Here is a 12,953-nt window from a genome sequence, read left to right as displayed (position 1 = left end):
ATTTTCCATTGACGCCAATGTTAGACAGGGAGCAGTCCCTTGCCAAGATTTCCCATAGACGCCAATGTTAGACAGGGAGCAGTGCCTTACCAAGATTTCCCATAGACGCCAATGTTAGACAGGGAGCAGTGCCTTACCAAGATTTTCCATTGACGCCAATGTTAGACAGGGAGCAGTCCCTTACCAAGATTTCCCATAGACGCCAATGTTAGACAGGGAGCAGTCCCTTACCAAGATTTTCCATTGACGCCAATGTTAGACAGGGAGCAGTGCCTTACCAAGATTTCCCATAGACGCCAATGTTAGACAGGGAGCAGTCCCTTACCAAGATTTTCCATTGACACCAATGTTAGACAGGGAGCAGTGCCTTACCAAGATTTTCCATTGACGCCAATGTTAGACAGGGAGCAGTGCCTTACCAAGATTTTCCATTGACGCCAATGTTAGACAGGGAGCAGTGCCTTACCAAGCTGACCAAGATTTCCCATAGATGCCAATGTTAGACAGGGAGCAGTGCCTTACCAAGCTGAACAAGATTTCCCATAGATACCAATGTTAAAAACCGGGAAAATTGCCATGTCAAGCTAGCCAAGCTGTGTCAATACTCGTGAGTGTACATAAAATGGGGTATGCCTGTATATGGCAAAGTATACTTCGGGCCATAAACATTAAAAATATTATGATTCAAAAGGAAGTAGAGGGACCAAAACATGCACTACATATAACAGCCAGAGACAATGACTTGGCTCCAATAGTCCCACTATCCGATGGAAATTCTCCATTAGAGAGGAACCTCGTTAGATGATGGGACAGCAGGTGGCATGCATAGGATGCATAGGAGGAGGTAAAGCAAGGCCTCTGTGCCCCACATGAGGTTTTTCCATACCTCATGGAAATTAAAAAAAAAAAAAAAAGTAGCGCAGTGCTGAATTGTAAAACATGCCCTGCTCATGTAGGGGGTAAAATATTCCAGAGACTAAGTGATGAAACTGTGTAGAGAGTGCTTTACTGTCAGAGTGGTATGGATGTGGAACTCCCTTTCACAATTAGTGGTGTTCATAATTTAAAAAAAAACTCTTAGATTTGCATCTTAGTGAACACAATATACAGGGATATAGGAATTGCTATTGATATAAATGTGCACGTGCGCTCGCACGCACACACACGTTGACTGGTGTCTTTATTCAACCTTACCAACTACAAAACATGAACGGAAGAACCCTTCTTCTTGACATTGAACTTAAGTCACCACCAGTAGAAAAATGGTAGCCAATGCATTTCAGGGGTTAAGAAGTCCCCCTTCATCAGGGCTGGAGTTTAGTTGCCAGTGTTCCTGATATGGACTTTATCTCCTGAAAATGTACATTGCCGGTACTTTCTTCCCCAACACACGCTGCTGCAAACATCTCACATTCATGAGAAGTTTCCAAAACGTTTCTAGCGGCCAGCAGAATTCTCTTATCAGCAGCTCTTCGTTCATTCATATCTCCATCTGAGTGTGAACCGAGTGACCCGCCTGTACAGAAGACATCTGCGGCAGCTTAGAGTCATTCATAGCACAGGTCCTTGCTTCATCTCCCTACCCCCCCCTCGCTGTTATTATGTAAGAATATTCCCACGTCCAACCTGCGCAGGAAGCGATTACTGACACTGAGCCTCAGAGGATCACGATTAGAAGACGCAGATGTAGCTTTACGCTGCCCTGAGATTTGCCGGTCATAATAAACTGCTTAAATAGCATTACCACCCTTCTGCTGTGTAATGAAAATGAGATGATGAATGAGGCATATCCGGCAACTGTCTGCCCGCGTGCGAGGAGAGCTACGGGATATCCAATGACAATCATTCTACTACTTCACCTGGACCACCTGAACCGGCAGTAATAGGTTTGTTATTTTTATAGTAGAAGAAAAAAAAAGACTTTACAATCACTTTAAGCCCTGAAACATGACTAGTTCTCTTTAAAGCAGCCATACTGTTTGCACAATGCCAAAATACAGAAACATCTGCTAAGACCCAGCTTTCTCCGGGCGGGCAGACTGTCATCTCTAATGGTGGTGCCGTGACGTCAAAGTCTAGCAGGGAAACAAAAAAAGAAGCTAACAAAGCTTAATGAATATAATTGTTACCATTATTAAACTTCTAAAAAGGCATCAAGCAGCAGCAGCCGGTTTCTGAATGATTCTTTATTTAGTAAATCGGAGAGTTATCATTTACAGCAATTTTGATCGCTGCACGTAGGCCCAGCGCTATAGTTGTATTTCCCCCCTCCCTACATGTGTTCAATGAAAGCAATGCAAAACGCGTGGGAGAATGAAAGCAAGGGGGGCCGTGATTAATGATCATGTTTGTAGAGAAATAATGCCCACTTCTGCCGGAATACAAACAGAGAAGCTGCAGCAAGGCTTTTACAGAGCAATGAGATCATCAAGAGGGGTAATAAAATAAAAATAAAAAAATGAAAACTAGAAGGCAATTAGATGACATCACCTGTCAGTACTGTACTAGAGACAATGAAACACGTACAGTACAGAGAATAAATTCCTGCCCGACACACCCCATGGCTGAACATACTGTACATGGGAGGCATGTTCTACACATTGTACTGACAACAACACCGCCGCACACTGCAGTCCATGTGACCGAGCAGCCTGGAGTTCACCGAGTACTGAGAACACGGCAGGTCACGTTTCATAACAAGGAATTAAAAATAAAAAAAACGTAATACAACCCCTCCAACAATGCAAGAATGAGGAAAAAAGGTTCTTTGAACAAAAACATTTTTTTTTTTTTTTGTTCAATCACTTGCCTTGAAGATTTACCCACCTTCACGACCAGGCCATTTCTTGCAAAACTTCGTTACTTTAACTGCCAATCGCACGGTCATGCAGCGCTGTACCCACATTAAATGTCATTCCCCCCCCCCCCCCCCACAAAACAAGCTTTCCTTTGGGTGTATTTGATCACCCTGTTTTTTGCGCTATAAACAAAAAAGACAATTTTAAAGAGGTTGTAAATTCATTCAAAATTTTTATTTTTTTTCCCCAACTTGAATGCGGGAACGCTGTGAATATGCAGCGTGTTCCCGCATCGCAAACGCACCCCTGGCAGTTCAAACTGCCATATGTGATACGCTGGGGGTGTCAATGAAATATTAACAACACCCCCAGTTTGATCGCATATCGCAGTGCGATCTTTACAGTTCGCACAGAATCGGATCGCACAAGTGTGAACCACTGTGCGATCCGATCCTAATGCGGCTGAAAAAAAGGGTCCTGTGCGACTTTGGTGCGGATACAGTGCGAATTTAGCCATACAAAGTATATGGCTGAACTCGCACCGCACAGCCGATCGCATGTAATGAAGGAGCAGTGCGCTCCGACATTACATGCGATCGCCGCAGCCGCAAGAATGTGAACCGGCACTGAGCCCCGGTTCACACTTGTGCGTGTGCGGGGTTCGCATGTAATGTCGGAGCGCACTGCTCCTTCATTACATGCGATCAGCTGTGCGGTGCGAGTTTAGCCATACAAACTGTATGGCTAAATTCGCATCGCTCCCGCAGCAAACACGCACAGGAGGCATTTTTGCAGCCGCATCAGGATCGGATCGCACAGTGGTTCACACTTGTGCGATCCGATTCTGTGCGAACTGTAAAGATCGCACTGCGATATGCGATCAAACTGGGGGTGTCGTTAAGATTACATTGACACCCCCAGCGTATCGCATATGGCAGTGTGAACTGCCGGGGGTGCGTGTGCGATGCGGGAACAGGCTGCGAATTCGCAGCCTTCCCGCATCGCATATATGTGAACCGAGCCTGAAGGAGAAACACATAATGAGCTAGTATGCATCGCCTACTAGCTCATTATGAAATACTTACCTTAGAACGAGCCCCCGCCATGCCGCCCGCTTACCTGTATGACGGGCGACATGTTCAGTCGCCCATCTTCCGGGATCGCGGCATCCGGCCATCTGATTGGCCGGACCCGCGATTACATCACTACTGCGCATGCACGTGGGAGCCGACGGTCACGGCACGGGGCTCTGAAGGAACGCATGCGCCAGTGATGTCACTGGATGCATGTAAGGTAAATATCTCCTAAACGGTACATGTTTAGGAGATATTTACAGTACCTATAGGTAAGCCTCATCATAGGATCATCTATAGGTACAAGTTACAGAGGAGGGTTTAAAAAAAAAACACATACATATATATACAGTAAAACCTTGGTTTGAGAGTAACTTGGTTTAAGAGCGCTTTGCAAGACAAGCAAAATTTTCAAATAAATTTTGAATTGATATACAAGCGATGTCTTGATATACAAGTAGCCTCAAGTCACAGCTGAGTATAAAAGAGAAGAGAGGCGCCTCTAAGTGTAGCAATATGGTTACATTTAATGAAGGTTCAACATTTAGCAACTCACATGGTTGATGATTGGAACAGGCACATCTAAGGATGCAGGCATCCGGGGTAAAGCTGTCCACATAGATCATCCTCCTCACCGCCATCTACGTCATCCCTTCCATGCTGCCCCTCGCTTTCATATCGCTTTACTGCAGGGTGGTCTTCCCGGTCAGGATTACAGACTGGCAGCCGGCGGTGCAGAAGATGGTCTATGTGGACAGCTTTACCCCGGATGCCTGCATACTTAGATGTGCCTGTTTTATTCATCAACCATGTGAGTTGCTAAATGTTGTACCTTCATTAAATGGAACCATATTGCTACACTTAGAGGCGCCTCTCTTCCCTTTGATACTCTGTAGCTCCTGCTGGATTTTGCTTCTAATCCCCTTGTGAAAGCGGCCATTTGTGGATGGACATTTTATGGTTATATAACCTATCGTAATGCTATAATCTTTTTATATAGACTATAAACTGAAAGACTTATGAATAAATGGTTGTGGAACGAATCATCTGAGTTTCCATTATTTCTTATGGGGAAATTCGCTTTGATATAAGAGTGCTTTGGATTACAAGCATGCTTCCGGAACGAATTATGCTCGCAATCCAAGGTTTTACTGTATATATGTATATATATATATATATATATACACACACACACACACTTAAGTAAAAAAAAATTATATACATACACACACTGTATTATATATATATATATATATATATATATATACACATATACATACACACACATACAAGTCGCTGTCCATTCAGTGCAATTGGAACTGTTCTAATAGGAGCAACTCAAGTCGCTCCGACTTAGAAAAAGGTTCCTGCACTACTTTTGACCGAAGTCGGAGCGACTTGCATTGACTTCCATTATGTGAAGTCCGTGCAAGTCGCTCAGAAGTCGCGGTGCACGGCGACTTCACTGGTTGACCCCGAAGTCGTGTCACCCCATAGTGCAGGTATGTCCAACCTGCGGCCCAGAACCGCAGGCAATGCGGCCCACTGTCCCCTGACAATTTTTTATTTATTTTTTGCTGGGGAGGAAGGAAGTCGAGTCGGGGGCACAGCCACAGAGGCAGCCTTGGTGGGGATCATCCACTAGTTGTGTTAAATTAGTGCTGGGACGGGGGGGGGGGGGGGGGTTGGTATGTGGCTGCACGGGAAGGGCGCAGCTGCGTTTTATTACTTATATACCTTAACTATAGTATATATTTTGTATGTGGCCGAGAAAATTTCTCTACACTCAATGTGGCCCAGAGAAGCCAAAAGGTTGGACACCCATGCCATAGTGTGAACCGACTCTAAGAGTCGGTTCACACTGGGCGACACAACTCTATACCACTTCGGGGACGACTTGTGCATTCCCATGCACCACGACTTCGGAGCGACTTGCAGGGACTTCACATAATGGAAGTCTATGCAAGTCGCTCCGAGGTCGCCCCGAAGTAGTACAGGACCCTTTTTCTAAGTAGGAGCGACTTGTGTCACTCCTATTAGAACGGGTCCTGTAGCTGTCAATGGACCGCAAGGGAGTGCGACTTGTCAGGCTGACAAGTCGCGCTAGTGTGGACCGGCTCTAAGTGCCGGTTCACACTATAGCGTGTGCGGCGATCGCATGTAATATCGGAGCGCACTGCTCCTTCATTACATGCGATCGGATGTGCAGTGCGAATTCAGCCATACAATTTGTATGGCTAAATTCGCACTGCACCCGCACGAAAGACGCACAGGAGGCATTTTTTCAGCCGCATCAGGATCGGATCGCACAGCGGTTCACACTTGTGCGATCCGATCCTGTGTGAACTGCAAGATCGCACTGCGATATGCCATCAAACTGGGGGTGTCGTTAAGATTACATTGACACCCCCAGCGTATTGCATATGGCAGTGTGAACTGCCGGGGGTGCGTGTGCGATGCGGGAACAGGCTGCGGATTCGCAGCCTTCCCGCATCGCATAAGTGTGAACCGGGCCTAAAAGGAAAACAAAACAACAACAAAAAAAACAAACACAAAACAAAAAAAAACAAAAAAAAACAAAAAAAACAAAAAAAAAACCATTGACATGATATACAGGATTTAAATGAATTATTATGGCAATTATCACTTCTCTGTTTAGTATCATTTTAAGCATGAAGTAAAGGAATTATTTACAAAGAGTAAATACAGCTGCCTCCATGTAGATGCATGGTGAGCCATTTCACAGACACAAGCTGATACAATGTAATAAATATAGTATAGAAGAGTTACTATTGGCCTTTAGCTCACACTGGGTTCAGAAAGGGCAGACTATAAATATCTATACAGTATAACCTTTACAAATGTCTGACATGATTCCGAAACTGTACTGCCTGTACCTACACCGACAAGGAACACACCGTTCCAGACAGCCCACATGAATGCATGGATGTACAGAAGACATGCCACCACCCATCCACGTGTTCTTCTATTATCCTTCCGGAATATTTGTAGGTGGCAGTCAGAACATAGAAAACACAGCTGAACAAAGTGTTCAATGCCGCAGGCGGAGACAGGAGCAGCATTATGTAATCCATGACCTGGAACACAAAGTTGGCAGCAGCTGCTGAGTTTATGGCAAATGTTCACGCCTATTAGATTCAGCGGTATGAAAGGAAATCAAAATATGCTGAATCTGTAAAAAGATAAAGTCGTTTCAAATAAGTTTTGGTTAGTTTTTAAGGGTCAGTTATTCTCAACCAGTGTTCCATGGAACCCTAGGGTTCCTCCAGAGGTTGCTAGGGGGTTCTTGACCAAGGGGCTGTGACCAATTGTCCTGCAATCTGAAAAGGCCTCTATAGTTCCAGGACCAACACCACTGAGCAGAGCCAACAGCATGATGCCCATTAATTATCTTTATCTACCTGAAAGGGTGGCATTCTTACCATCATGGTAAGGAGGGTATTACTCCCACCGACCGCCATGGTAAGGAGGGTATTATTCCCACCGACCGCCATGGTAAGGAGGGTATTACTCCCACCGACCGCCATGGTAAGGAGGGTATTATTCCCACCGACCAACCATGGTAAGGAGGGTATTATTCCCACCGACCAACCATGGTAAGGAGGGTATTATTCCCACCTGACCATCCATTATAAGGAGGGTATTATTCCCACCTGACCATCCATTATAAGGAGGGTATTATTCCCACCGACCGCCATAGTAAGGAGGGTATTACTCCCACCGACCGCCATGGTAAGGAGGGTATTATTCCCACCTGACCATCCATTATAAGGAGGGTATTATTCCCACCGACCAATCATTGTAAGGAGGGTATTATTCCCACCGCCCAATCATTGTAAAGGAGGGTATTATTCCCACCGACCAGCCATTGTAAGGAGGGTATTGTTCCCACTGAACAACCATTGTAAGAAGGGTATTATTCCCACCGACCACCATGGTAAGGAGGGTATTATTCCCGCTGACCAGCCATTGTAAGGAGGGAATTATTCCCACCGACCAGCCATTGTAAGGAGGGTATTACTCCCACCGACCAACCATGGTAAGGAGGGTATTATTCCCACCTGACCATCCATTATAAGGAGGGTATTATTCCCACCGACCAATCATTGTAAGGAGGGTATTATTCCCACCGACCACCATGGTAAGGAGGGTATTATTCCCACCGACCGCCATGGTAAGGAGGGTATTACTCCCACCGACCGCCATGGTAAGGAGGGTATTATTCCCACCGACCAACCATGGTAAGGAGGGTATTATTCCCACCGACCAACCATGGTAAGGAGGGTATTATTCCCACCTGACCATCCATTATAAGGAGGGTATTATTCCCACCTGACCATCCATTATAAGGAGGGTATTATTCCCACCGACCGCCATAGTAAGGAGGGTATTACTCCCACCGACCGCCATGGTAAGGAGGGTATTATTCCCACCTGACCATCCATTATAAGGAGGGTATTATTCCCACCGACCAATCATTGTAAGGAGGGTATTATTCCCACCGCCCAATCATTGTAAAGGAGGGTATTATTCCCACCGACCAGCCATTGTAAGGAGGGTATTGTTCCCACTGAACAACCATTGTAAGAAGGGTATTATTCCCACCGACCACCATGGTAAGGAGGGTATTATTCCCGCTGACCAGCCATTGTAAGGAGGGAATTATTCCCACCGACCAGCCATTGTAAGGAGGGTATTACTCCCACCGACCAACCATGGTAAGGAGGGTATTATTCCCACCTGACCATCCATTATAAGGAGGGTATTATTCCCACCGACCAATCATTGTAAGGAGGGTATTATTCCCACCGACCAGCCATTGTAAGGAGGGTATTGTTCCCACTGAACAACCACTGTAAGAAGGGTATTATTCCCACCGACTACTATGGTAAGGAGGGTATTATTCCCACCGACCACCATGGTAAGGAGGGTATTATTCCCACCGACCAGCCATTGTAAGAAGGGTATTATTCCCACCGACCACCATGGTAAGGAGGGTATTATTCCCACCGACCAGCCATTGTAAGAAGGGTATTATTCCCACCGACCACCATGGTAAGGAGGGTATATTCCAACCGACCACCATGGTAAGGAGGGTATTATTCCCACTGACCACCATGGTAAGGAGGGTATTATTCCCACTGACCACCATGGTAAGGAGGGTATTATTCCCACCGACCAACCATTGTAAGGAGGGTATATTCCAACCGACCACCATTATAAGGAGGATATTATTCCCACTGACCACAAAAATGCGGCTTGAAACATACTTTACATTTTTCATCAACATTCACCTACAATTCAACGATTTTGAATGTTGATATTGACATCTGCAATACATTGTTTCTGCTCCCAGATGTCTTCAGTCTGATGCAACTCCTTGACTAGTGCCCCCCCAAACTTGTGACTGGACAGTGAGAAGAGAAGCAGCACAGTGATGAGCTCATCTCTCCCTCATCCTGCTCTCTCCTCCTATCAGCATGATGCTTTCAGCGCATGAACTGATTGGTTCTGTGTACTGATTTAAATAATACAAGCATTAAAAAATAAAAAAAGTATTTGCAATTACAAAGCGTAGTTTGTGTCTTATATCTGCCTGGTGTTCAGCTTTTAAAGAAAAAATAAAAGGAAGAGATGGTTTGAGAAGTTCATGTAGACTAAAAGCCACGCTTTGGATTTGTAGCTATCGACGTCACAAATAAAATGACAAACGTTTCCGCTCTGAAACAATTTACGTCTTCCCTTACAGGATCTGAGATGAACTCTCCAGACTAAGCTCTGCTGTACAATGAACAAGTAAAGCTCTCAGTAAGCGGCGGGTGCTCTCCAGGAATCAGCCATCTAAAGTCTGATCCCCTGTGCCAAGAAATCGGCACTGCTCACCTACGCCAACATCTATAAATCCCAGATAATGACACCGCTGTGGAAAGCCGGGCTACATTACAGCAGCTCAAAGAAAAATGAATGTCACATTTAAAACCCCTTCGAAATCAGCCACAACCATTAGCGATGCAAAACAAATATTTCTCATAAAGGAGCACAAATCTGATGTTCAATAACTCTCACACCTTCTATTGGTCATAGATTGTGCCCAGGGGGCTCATCCGCCTACCCCCACCATGCCAGGGGGCTCATCCACCTACCCCCACCATGCCCAGGGGCTCATCCACCTACCCCCACCATGCCCCAGGGGCTCATTCACCTACCCCCACCATGCCCCAGGGGCTCATCCACCTACCCCCACCATGCCCCAGGGGCTCATCCACCTACCCCCACCATGCCCCAGGGGCTCATCCACCTACCCCCGCCATGCCCAGGGGCTCATCCACCTACCCCCGCCATGCCCCAGGGGCTCATCCACCTACCCCCACCATGCCCAGGGGCTCATCCACCTACCCCCGCCATGCCCCAGGGGCTCATCCACCTACCCCCGCCATGCCCAGGGGCTCATCCACCTACCCCCGCCATGCCCAATGGCTCATCCACCTACCCCCGCCATGCCCAATGGCTCATCCACCTACCCCCGCCATGCCCAGGGGCTCATCCACCTACCCCCGCCATGCCCAGGGGCTCATCCACCTACCCCCGCCATGCCCAGGGGCTCATCTACCTACCCCCGCCATGCCCAGGGGCTCATTCACCTACCCCCACCATTATAAAGATGCCTCGGCTCACTACAGTACCTTTGGGCAGGCTGCTCCTTAGAAGGAGTTTAAAAGGCGCACTTAGGGATCTTCCTATAAAAATATTTGCTGTATGAATGGGACAAACATTTGCACAGCAGCAATGAAAAATCACGTTTTGTCAAACATGATTATTCCCTATGATCGTTAGCGCCATCTAGTGAGCATAAAGCCGGATTTTCCCAATTAAGGTATTTCAGGAAAAATATCACATTTTGGTCATGAGATGGTACTTCCAATCATAGGAAATAACCATTAGATAAAATATGGCGATTTGTAACTCTGCAAATATTTTTCACATTAGTAAAGCCATTTTTTTTTTTAATAAGCTTAACTGTTTTGTGTTTATTCTCTCTGGCAGAGAGAAACAGATAGCTCTCTGGTTTCCTAGAAGGCAAATTCAAGTAAATGACTCACTGCCATTCACAAAGTGTAAAAGTCAGCAGCACAGTAATTGCCAAACCACTTCACACAATCGTCTGCATTATATGCAAAGGTATACTCAAGATAAAAAAGAAAAAAAAAATGAAATTAAAAAAGAAAAAAAAATGAAATTATATATATATATATATATATATATATATATATATATATATATATATATATATATATATATATATATATATATATATATATATATATATATATAATTAATGTTTAAAAAATAATATATAAATATACATACAGTATATATATTTTACTGTATATATATTAAAAGACAACCAATATAATAATCCTATACATACAGTATATAATATAGATTAAAAATAATAATACAAATGCCATATTTAATATATTATGATATATTGTTCTATAATTTATATATATATATATATATATATATATATATATATATATATATATATATATATATAAAAATAATAATAATAATAATAATAATAGATATACACTGTAAGTAATATTTTACATTATACCGATACAGTATATATAATATATAAAAATGAATATTTAAAAAATATATAACAATATCCACATATAATATACCGTATATTAAAATATTTAAAAAATATATTATAAATATACACATACAATAATCTAGTTAAAAAAATAAAACAACAACCATACAATATATAAAAGTAATATTCAAAAAATATATGAATAATACACATATATATACATATATATATATATATATATATATAATTATTTTATCTGTGTGTGTAATAAATTATATATTTTACATTATTTTATGTGTGTGTATGTATATATATATATATATATATATATATATATATATATATATATATATATATATATATATACATACATACATACATACATACATACATACACACACCACATAAAATAATGTAAAATATATAATTTATTACACACACAGATAAAATAATAATATATATATACATACACACACACACACACACACACAGATAAAAGAATATATATATATATATATATATATATATATATATATATATATATATATATATATATATATATATATATATATATATATATATATATATATATATATACACACACACACACATAAAATAATGTAAAATATATAATTTATTACACACACAGATAAAATAATAATATATATATACATACATACACACACACACACACACACACACACAGATAAAAGAATATATATATATATATATATATATATATATATATATTATACACACATAAAATAATGTAAAATATATAATTTATTACACACACACAGATAAAAAAAAAAAAATATATATATATATATATATATATATATATACACACACACACACACACACACACACACACACACACACACACACAGACAGACATACATATGCATGCTATTTAGATAAAGAACCCTACCAGGGTGATGCATGCTCCAGCTATCCCGGCTCAGTAAGGAATAAGAAGTCTCGGATAGTAGAAGACCTGATAAGTGATTTGTGGAGGAGGATCCATGAGGCGTCCCAGTACACCCAGTACACCCAGTACATCCAGGTGTGGTCGGTCGGCACAAGGAAGCTCAGAGATTTGTACACTATGTCTCAGTGGCCTAAAATTGCCTAACAAGCTATATAAACACACCACACACCTCCCAAGTGGCTGTTTAGAAGTACAGCAGCCTATGTGAGAAGGCTGCGATGGAAGCACACATTCCCCGACTGTCCAGAGACCTCTATGATTATTATTATCCTTATTATAGGTGCTCCCCTCCGGTCTCTGCTTTGTAGCAGGGTCCCTCTAACAGGACCAGTTCTCCCAGCTGAATTATGTAATGGTGAAGGTACGATCCGGCGTCTCACGATGTCGCCCCCTGACACTCCCCCCAGGGACATGCTGAGTTTTGGAGGTCTGGGCTCAGCATACTCCACAGATTACATAATCCCTTTTAA

The 12,953-nt window shown here is 42.8% G+C and overlaps 1 protein-coding gene across 5 annotated transcripts in view; it reads right to left on the bottom strand.

Moving 5' to 3' along the window:
- PER3 (period circadian regulator 3) overlaps positions 1 to 12,540 on the bottom strand; it is a 107,674-nt gene extending 95,134 nt beyond the window's left edge. For all 5 annotated transcript variants that reach the window (XM_082273281.1, XM_082273282.1, XM_082273283.1 and 2 more), the window contains exon 1: positions 12,424 to 12,540. The gene's annotated coding sequence lies outside the window, so the exon portion shown is untranslated. The remainder of the gene's footprint in view (positions 1 to 12,423) is intronic.
- Between the last annotated feature and the right edge of the window lie 413 nt (positions 12,541 to 12,953).

The sequence above is a fragment of the Pelophylax lessonae genome, assembly GCF_965119305.1.
Source record: "Pelophylax lessonae genome assembly, chromosome: 12".
Classification (NCBI taxonomy): domain Eukaryota; kingdom Metazoa; phylum Chordata; class Amphibia; order Anura; family Ranidae; genus Pelophylax; species Pelophylax lessonae.
The sequence above is the reverse complement of the archived record's forward strand: the minus strand, read 5'-3'. Positions and strand labels throughout refer to the sequence as shown.